The following is a 10,263-nucleotide window of genomic DNA, read 5'->3' on the forward strand; positions in this document are numbered from 1 at the left end:
TGGGAGGTGCATGAATCAAATCACCGTGCACCTGACACTGATAACATTTCCGAACGAAGCTAAAGCAATCCTTTTCCATGGTTAACCAGTAATAACCTGCTCTAAGGATTTTCTTCGCTAAGACATACCCGTTCATGTGAGGTCCGCACACACCTGTGTGTACTTCGTGCATGATCTTTCTCGCTTCCTCGACATCGACACATCTTAGGAGATTGAGGTCCGGGGTCCTCTTATACAACAATTCACCGCTCAGAAAGAAGCCACTTGCATGTCGCCTAATGGTCCTCTTTTGATCTCCAGTAGCGTGCTCGGGGTATTCTTGCGTCTTTAGGAACCTCTTGATGTCATGGTACCAAGGCTGCGTATTTGATCCCGCCTCAATTACACTGCAGTAACCGTGTCTTTCCTTGATTTGGATTTCCAAAGGATCGACGTGGGCGTTGCCCGGGTAGGGTAGCATTGAAGCCAAAGTAGCAAGTGCATCTGCCAGTTCATTGTGACACCTCGGAATGTACCTGAATTCTATTGATGTAAAGCGCTTGCTGAGGTCCTCCACATGTTGTCGGTATGGGATAAGTTTGACATCCCGAGTTTCCCATTCGCCTTGAGCTTGCCGGATGATCAGGTCAGAATCTCCCATAATCAATAAGTCTTCGACATCCTGATCGATTGCCATATGCATGCCCATAATGCAGGCTTCATACTCAGCTATATTATTTGTGCAAAAGAAACGAAGTCTAGCTGTGGCGGGATAATGCTGACCGGAAGGCGAGATCAATATTGCCCCAATCCCTACACCCTTGGCGTTCACGGCTCCGTCAAAGAACATCTTCCAAACATGAGCTTCCTCCGAAATCACTTCTACGGTGTTTACCTCTTCATCTGGAAAGTAGGTATCCAATGGCTGGTATTCCTCATCGACCGGATTTTCGGCCAAATGATCTGCTAATGTCTGGGCTTTCATTGCCGTGCGAGTGACATAAACTATGTCGAATTCCGTAAGCAAGATTTGCCATTTAGCCAGTCTCCCAGTAGGCATTGGTTTCTGAAATATATACTTCAAAGGATCCAATCTGCTTATGAGGAATGTAGTGTGGGCTTGGAGATAATGTCTCAGCTTTTGAGCAACCCATGTGAGAGCGCAGCATGTCCTTTCCAGCAGAGTGTATTTGGCCTCGTAGCCGGTGAATTTCTTGCTCAAATAGTAGATTGCTTGCTCCTTCTTTCCGGTTACGTCGTGTTGCCCGAGGACGCAACCGAAAGAGTTCTCCAAGACTGTCAGATACAAGAAAAGTGGCCTCCCTGGTTCTGGAGGGACCAAGACTGGGGGATTCGAAAGGTATTCTTTGACTTTATCAAAGGCTTCTTGACACTCAGTTGTCCATTTGATCGCCGCATCTTTCCTTAATAGCTTGAATATGGGCTCGCACGTGCTTGTCAGCTGGGCAATGAACCGACTGATGTAATTCAACCTGCCCAACAGACTCATCACGTCTTTCTTTGTTCTCGGGGGAGGTAGATCTCTGATGGATTTTATCTTAGTTGGATCTAGCTCGATTCCTCTCCTGCTTACGATGAAGCCCAAAAGTTTGCCCGACGGAACTCCGAAAGCGCATTTGGCTGGGTTTAGCTTCAAGTCATACTTTCTTAGCCTCTCGAAGAATTTCCTCAAGTCTTGGATGTGATTATCCTGCGTCCTGGACTTGACTATCACATCGTCCACGTACACCTCTATTTCCTGATGCATCATGTCATGGAAAATGGCAGTCATGGCCCTCATGTAAGTAGCCCCCGCATTCTTCAGACCAAATGGCATGACCCGGTAACAGTAGGTGCCCCAAGGTGTGGTGAAGGCAGTTTTCTCGGCGTCTTCTTCATCCATCAATACCTGGTGATACCCAGCATAACAATCTACAAAAGACTGTATTTCGTGTTTGGCACAATTGTCAACGAGGATGTGGATGTTGGGCAGCGGGAAGTTATCTTTAGGACTCGCTCTGTTCAGATCTCGGTAATCTACACATACCCGAGTTTTCCCGTCCTTTTTTGGTACTGGAACCACATTCGCCAACCATGTTGTATATTGGACTACCCGGATCACTCCTGTTTTCAGTTGCTTGGTAATCTCCTCTTTAATCTTGTCACTGACCTCAGTTTTGAACTTTCGTTGTTTTTTTGTTGAACTGGAGGACAATCAGGATGAATCGGCAATTTATGAACCACTAGATCAACACCTAGTCCCGGCATGTCATCATATGACCAAGCAAACACGTCTTTGAATTCAAGAAGAAGTTGAATTATCGCCTCTCGCGTTTTCTTGTCCGTGTGAATGCTTATCTTGGTCTCCCGGATTTTTTCTGGGGTTCCTAAATTTACCGGTTCAGTGTCATTCAGATTTGGCTTAGGTTTATTCTCGAAATATTCCAACTCTCGGTTTATCTCCCTAAAAGCCTCTTCCGCATCATATTCTGGTTCTGGGTTCATTAATTCGCAGTTAAATAACTCATTGTGATCTGGGCGTGAAGTCCGCAAGCATGTCATATTTAAAGCCGCATTATTAGGACTGAAAAGAAAGATAAAATGAAAAATAATAAAAATTAGAACAAAAGAAAGAATGGGAAAGCAATGATGATTTTTTTTTATTTTCTTTGGAAAGTTGGAAGACAACAATGTTTACAACTAGGAATTCAAAGCAACAATTGAAAAGAAGAAAACGTTCAAGTTATTTCCTGGAGATAACTTGTGACACAGGAAAGGTGGCAGGACAGGTCTACCCGGACTTCCGTCTAGTCGGGAATGGCGTGGCCTCCCAGTTTTGAAGTTGGGCGCTCGGCCCCATGTACAGCATCTCAGCAGTGCTTGCGCCTTCACCTGGTTGAACCATGTGGACCTCGTAGAGCATCTCTCTCATTTCCCCACATATCTCCTCGATTTCCTCAGCTGTGAAGACCTCATCATCTTCTTCTTCAATGTACCTCGGCCTGATGAAAGTTGCGTATAAATCCGGCAGTGGTTGTGGTAACTTCCAACCCTTATTTTTCCTTTTCTTTGCCCACTCTTCATCTGATGGAGTAGGTTTGAAACCTAGTCCAAAAGGTTTCTTGATGATTGGCAAAGTAATGGGTTCTGTTATTCCCTGAAGGGTTCGCCCAAGCCCCTTCCCTGGCCTAAATCCATGTCGGATCATCTCTTTGGCCACCATAAACGAGGCGTTAGACAGGAAAGGCTAGGGGCAGGGTATTCCCTCTTCGTGCTGCTCTGCCAGTACAATCTCGAAAGCTTGATAGACCGTATGTTCGCTTCCTTCTCTCGGTTCAAGGTACGGGATGGATGGGTCCCGATAAATGGCATGCTCATCTTCCCCATGGACCACGATCTCTCGGTCTTCGTACTCGAACTTCACCATCTGGTTAAGAGTGGAAGGAAAGGCTCCTGCCGCATGGATCCAAGGTCTGCCAAGGAGAAAATTGTAGGATGTGTCCATGTCGATCACCTGGAAGGTGACTCGAAATTCGACTGGTCCTATGACCAACAACAGGTCTATTTCTCCCATGGTATCTCTCTTGATGCCGTCAAAAACTCTTACGCAGACATTGTTGGGTCGGATTCTTCCTGTCCCAATTTCCATTCTTTGTACCGTGGAGAGCGGGCAAATGTAAACACTTGATCCCCCATCCAACATTACCCGCTTGACATAGTAGTCCTCGCATTTAACTGTTAAATGCAAGGCCTTGTTGTGTGCTGCTCCTTCCGGGGGTAAATCATTCTTGCTGAAAGAGATTTGGTTGACGGCGAAGAATCTTTCTGTCATCCGCTCTAGTTGCTCCACCGAGGTTTCAACTGGTACATATGCTTCATTCAGGGTTTTCAGCAGGATCTTTTGATGCTCGGTTGACCTCATCAACAATGACAGCATGGATACTTGCTCAGGGTACTTGCGCAGCTGATTTATTACTTCGTAATCCGGCATTTTCATTTGTTGGAAGAACACTTCCGCTTCTTCAACACTCACGGGCTTCTTTGGAGGGAAGCGCATTTGTGTGGCGTTGTTCAGTTCTTGGGTATTTGAATACCTTCCAATGAAAGTATTTTCTGGAAGTTCTCCCATGACCTCTTTACCTTTGTGCATCACCAAAGTCTTTTGATAATTCCACGGCATTGTGGACGGGTTGGTCATTGGCTTTTGTGGCACGCGTCCGATAACCACTGGCTCATTCAGCCGAGGTGGTTGAATCGTCCCCCGGACCACATAGGCCCCTTTCGGCACGTACATAGGTTTTGTCTTTTTGATTCCGAAGTTCTGCGTCTTCTCAGCTTGACCTCATGGTATGTAAAGAACTCCACCTTTTGCTGGTACCACTTTCTTCTCCACCTTCTTCTCAAGCACTTTCTTTATAGTTTTGGACTTTTCCCCCTTTTCTAGTTTTTGGTTCGTTTCAGGCCTCTTTCCCGTGTCGACAATGGCAATTATGGCTTTCAGAGCAGGGTCGAACTCTTTGTCTTCACAAATCATTCCGATCAGCGGCCCATTATTGTGAGCGGGTAATGGATTGTTGGTCACATTTGGGATCTCTTCGTCCCTTAGCACTATTTTCCCCTGCTCTATCAAATTTTCGACCACTCTCTTCAATGACCAGCAGTCATTTGTATCATGTCCCTCGGCCCCTGAATGATAGGCGCATCTGACTCCGGCTTTGTAAGAAGGCGATGTTGGGTTTTGCCTCGTTTGGGGGATTGGTTGCAAGAAACCCAACTGGACTAGCTTAGGGAACAAAGTAGAGTATTGTTCACCGATGGGCGTGAAAGTCCGCCGTCGAGGTGGATCCTGGGGGCGGAAGTTATTCTGCGGGGGTTGTGGGTTATAGTGGTTGCGGTAAGGAGGCTGATTTCTGGGAGGTGGAGCTGGGCCTCGGTTGGCTTGTTGTGGTGGATGGTTATAAGGTTGGGCATTCATGACCATATAAGGTTGATGAGAATATGCCAAATTTGAGTGGGGGTAGTAGTGTTGTGGGGCTCTTTCCGGAAAATGGGGCCTGGGATGACGATACTCCCTTGCCTCAGAGGCTGCCATAATCGTTTCTTCCTTCTTCTTCCCCCTTGTCGTTCCTCCAGACCCGCTTTGGACGGCCTGGGAGGTTGCCCTTATGGCTGCTTGACTCAGAATCCTACCCGTTTTCAAACCATTTTCCACCATCTCTCCAATCTTGATCGCTTCCGCGAATGGCTTACCCATGGCTGACATCATGTTTTGGAAATAGTCAGATTCTTGAGCCTGGAGAAAGGCAGTGACCATTTCCACTTCATCCATGGGAGGCTTCACTCTCGACGCCTGTTCACGCCACTTAATAGCATACTCTCTAAAGCTTTCCGAAGGTTTCTTCTTCAAATTCGACAAAGAGTTTCGGTCTGGCACAATGTCGATGTTATACTGGAATTGTTTTACAAAATCTCTGGCGAGATCATCCCATATATGCCATCGGTACATTTCTTGATCCATGTACCATTCCGAAGCTATCCCTACTAGACTTTCCCCAAAATATGCCATTAGCAGTTCTTCTTTTCCACCGGCTCCCCGCAATTGGTTGCAGTATTTCTTAAGATGTGCAATGGGGTCACCGTGCCCATCGTATTTCTCGAACTTGGGGGTCTTGAAACCCGTTGGCAAGTGCACGTGAGGGAACATGCACAGGTCGGCGTAAGAGACGCTCTTTTGTCCGCTCAACCCTTGCATATTCTTCAAACTTTGTTCAAGGCTTCTCATTCTCTTGGCAATCTCATTTTGCTCTGCAATTCTGGGGTCCTGATCCTGCCCAGGTGTAAACTCGCACTGAGGCGGTAGAGGATTAGTACTGGTAGCGAACCTAGTTGGTTCCATTGAGAACGATGGTGCTTGGAATGTAAAAGAAAATGAGTCAAAGCTTGGCTTGTACGTGGTAGGCTGTGCCGTAACCGGGCAAGGTGATGCAGTAAAGATGTTCATGCTTGCATCAGTGGCCGACATTCGGGGATGAGGCTCAGAAGGCGATCCAGCAGAGAAGGCTGAGGTGGCTGGGTACCCGAATGGGGTAGCAGGATAATTTATGGGGACATTAGAAGTCCCACTTGACCTGGAGAATAATTCAGGGAATCCGGGGACGACACTTGGCGGCTCTTTCCCATTATTCCAGTCGTCCAGCATTTCCAACATGCGGAGCCGAAGGATTCTATTTTCTTCCGCAGTTGCGGATTCAGGTGTGAGGACGGCTGAGATTGAGCTCTCCTCAGAAACAGGGATCGTTTGCAATGGAATTTCTGAAGACATTTCCACACTTCCTTTTGACCTGGTAAAGTAAGTGTGAGTACTGCTTCTGGTCCTAACAACAGGTAGTTGAACACTTCTCCTTGACCTCGTGAAGTATGAGTGCGAGGCCAGACTTTCACCAAACCAACCGTCTTTTCAAAAACCCTGGAAATACTTAATGACAAACGCATGGTTAATTTGTAGCAAATAACAGATAGTTAATCTCACGTTGGGCATAATGCACCTATACAGTTAAGTGGATTACTATATGTTTGCTACGAGAGCATGCGTCATTCCGGCATTTTTATTAGTTTTCTTTTTTCTTTCTTTTCTTTTTCTTTTTCTCTTTTGTTTTTCTTTTATGTTTTTTTTTTATTTTGCAGTAAAAGAAATGCGACCGGATCCGATGAGGATTGCCTACGTATCACGATGCCTACGTGAATCAGATCATTACGTAGTTCGAAAAACACAAATGATCGTAAAAGAAACAACCTTTTTATTGTTGAAATGTTCTGTTACAAACTACATTTTGCAAAAGAAAAAGCAAACTTTGAAAGTAAACCTAAACTCAAAAATAAACTAAAATCACCCTGAGGGAAAACAGGCAGAAAATGCTAAGATACAGATTCGACTTAAGAGTGCATTATGGTTTTGGAAATTGGTGTCCGCGGGGCATCGTTCGGCCTCGCCGCGGTCCTAGGCATGAGATCCCTCTCAAGTTGCTCCAGCTCGTGCATAGTCTGCTTGACATAACCCATTACTGCCGAGAGGACGGTAACGCTGGACATGTTCTCACATCGTAGGCATCGTCTGGTGATGGCATGGGCAATGGCCTTGATCCTATCTCTGGTTTGCTTCTTCTCTACGAGCAGGCATTTTATCTGATCGCTGCATATCTTGAAGACTTGAGCATCTTGTACATGCTGATGCTTCAGTCGCCGTACTTCCAACTTTATCTGGGCTATTGAGTCGTACCAGTATCTGCTCTCAATTTGGAAATCCTTGGCCTGATTAACTGCTTTGATCTCAAGTGCAGCCATCTCTCTCTTTATTTTAGCAACAGTTTTCTCGTGGTCGCCTTCCAATTGATTCAGGTATCGACGATGCTTATCTGCTCTTGTATCCCACTGTGCTTTGAGCTTTGCTATGACGTTTTCAGATTTCTCCAAACCATCTTGCCATTCCCTGATTTCACTTTTCAACCTTTTTATCAGCTGCTCGTCTGGTCGACGCCTCGGCTGTTTATCTGCATCCAACCTTACCTGTTTGATCTGGGCTCTGAGCATTTCATTTTCGTGAATTAACCTGTTCCGTTCTCCCAGATCGGTAGCAATTTGCACGTTGTGCTCGTATTTCATGCCTTCTACTTGTCGATTTAACCTGCTGATTTCGGCACAATAGCCTCTTTCCTTTGCTAACCAATCCCACTGCCTTTGCGATGATTCGGTGAAATTCCGGATGTGGGGTCTCTTAGCTGGCCTTTCATGCTCGAGTTCCCTTCTATACCATGCAAGGTAACCTGGCGCCGTCTCTCCTTTGGCTCGATCCCGCACGCAAGTATCTGATTTCAAATATTGACACTCATTCCAGATTTGGCGGATCTTTGCTTCTGGGAATTGTCCGTTAGGACTCATCTCAACTGCTTGAGTGTTAAGATCTTCCTCATGAGGTACTGTCTGGCATCTTCCGAACTGTCTCAAAACTCGGCAGGGTGCGTAAGGTTGAATGCTCTTAAGCCCCATCAGTAAGAAATGAGTTTTAGCTGCAGACATATATAGGATCTCATCAACAGGCAACCATCCCAACGTCCATTGTATTTGGCTGGCGATAAGAGCTTGAAAGAACGAGGTCCATGCCAGGACTCCTTTGGGCAAACTGATCTCTTTGGTTCTCGTGTAAGATTCTTCTATGCATGTCTTTTCCGAGGAACCATGGCTCAAAATCTCGGAATGATGGCAGAGGTGCTCGGTCATCCATATCTGTAGGAGCAAGTTACAACCTTCGAAGAAATTTCCCCCAGCTTTACAAGCTGTGAGAGCCCGAAAGATGTCAGATACCACCATTGGTGCGAGGGTACTGTCACTTTGCGTGAGTAAAGTGCTGACGACCCCAGATACCTTCAAATCAATGTTTCCATCTTTCCTTGGAAATACCAGAAGGCCCAGGAACATTATCATGAACGCTACCCGTCTGTGCTCGTCCCACTTCTGACAAACTCCTTTGCTGCACAGTTTGTTGATCGGATTATTGAATCCCCCCTCATGACCGTACCTATCATATATGAAGCATGGAGTACAAAATCCGGTTGTCAGATCCGGGTTGTGGACTGTTCTAGGTATCTTCAATGAATCTAGGAATCGATGTACCGTGACGAATCTTGGGGCAACCAAGTATTTCTGTCTTAACGGAAGTTCAGCATTCCCGATGTAACCAGCCATTTCTTCCAAAGTCGGGGTGAGTTCAAAATCAGAGAAATGGAAAATGTTGTGCGCCGGGTCCCAGTAGGTGATCAAAGCTCTTATGATATCTCCCCGGGGCTGGATTTCCAATAGACCCACAAGACCTTTCAGATATTTCTTAACCTCATTTTGTCCTTCAACACCTAGATCATTCCACCATAGCCGTAACTTGACAGGGATTTTGGTCATTATTGAAAAATGTTCATTTTGCATCGTGCTCATCCTGCACATTTATAAAAGTGATTTTAACAAAAATGACTGACTCAAAATATTTTACAGAGGGGATCAAGTTTTGAACACGGCCTTTAAACCCTTGGGGGACGAAGATTTTAAGGCTGTGTGGGTCTTATTGGATAAAAATGCTAAACAAGACCCAAAGGTGGCTGTTTATGCAAAGTCAGCCTTCCGGCGTCCTTTTCGGGAACATTCGGCTGTTTATGACAAAACAACGTCACCTGACTTATTTACGACTCTTTTAAAATTTTGACAAATTTTTTTATTTATTTATTGATTTTGGCTATTTTAGCGAAAATGGGGTTGGACCCGACGAGGGTTGCCTACGTATCTCACATCCGGTGAGAATCAAACCGGCGTAGTTCGGGCATATCGTAAAATAGGAAAAATCGAATAAACCTAGAAATCAGGAATACGTATTTTTATATTTTTTGAAAAGAGATAAATATTAAAGGAACTATTTATTTTTTTATTTTTTTTTAGGAAAAATTTGGACTATTAGTCTAAATTCATAAAAGGGGTACTACGAAAGAAACAACACATTTTTTTTGAATTATGAATTTTCGTTTTTTTTTTACTTTTAAAAATAAATACTCTTTTTTGATTTTGAAAGTGAAAAAAAGAAAATTTTTATATTATTTTTTTTTAATAACTCTCAATAAAAAGACAAATTTTGTTTTCATTTTTTTTAGAAAAATTCCGGCGAGGTTTTGACACTACTTGGACATTGGTTTTATTTTTCCAAAATAAGTAATTATCTCCCTACGCTGCTATTTTCCCTTTTTTAGAAACCGGTCAACATGCGGAACCGAAGCAAATAAATGCACAACATAGATAGGAATGCAGCAATGATGGTCTTTTCATTTCAGGTTGTCTGTCCTAGACGGACCCAACTCCTGTGTTGAGCCCCCTAAGTCAGGTGCAACATGATGCAGATAAACGTTCCTACTAGGGATCCGGCATGAAGTTTCGTTATACTAGGTTTATACCCTGGGTATTTGTTCTAGACTGTGTACTCGAGCGGACAACTCGAGTCGAGGAGGGGGCTACGTACCGGGGACCCGCGAGATCGTCCGGTTTTGTAACTTGTCCGACCTCTTTCTTATTTCAGGTATAGACACTAACAGAATAGGGAGTCTCGACCAGCGAGCTTCTCCCCGGAGGTAAGGAAAGAAAGGTTTCGGCACAGTTTATATACAGTTCAGATAATATCAAAGCGGTAAAAGACAACATTTTGCTGTTATGCAAAAAACATGTAATAAAGATCAGATAATAAAGCCAAATATAACA

The sequence above is a fragment of the Nicotiana tabacum genome, chromosome 3 (genome assembly GCF_000715075.1).
Source record: "Nicotiana tabacum cultivar K326 chromosome 3, ASM71507v2, whole genome shotgun sequence".
NCBI lineage: Eukaryota > Viridiplantae > Streptophyta > Magnoliopsida > Solanales > Solanaceae > Nicotiana > Nicotiana tabacum.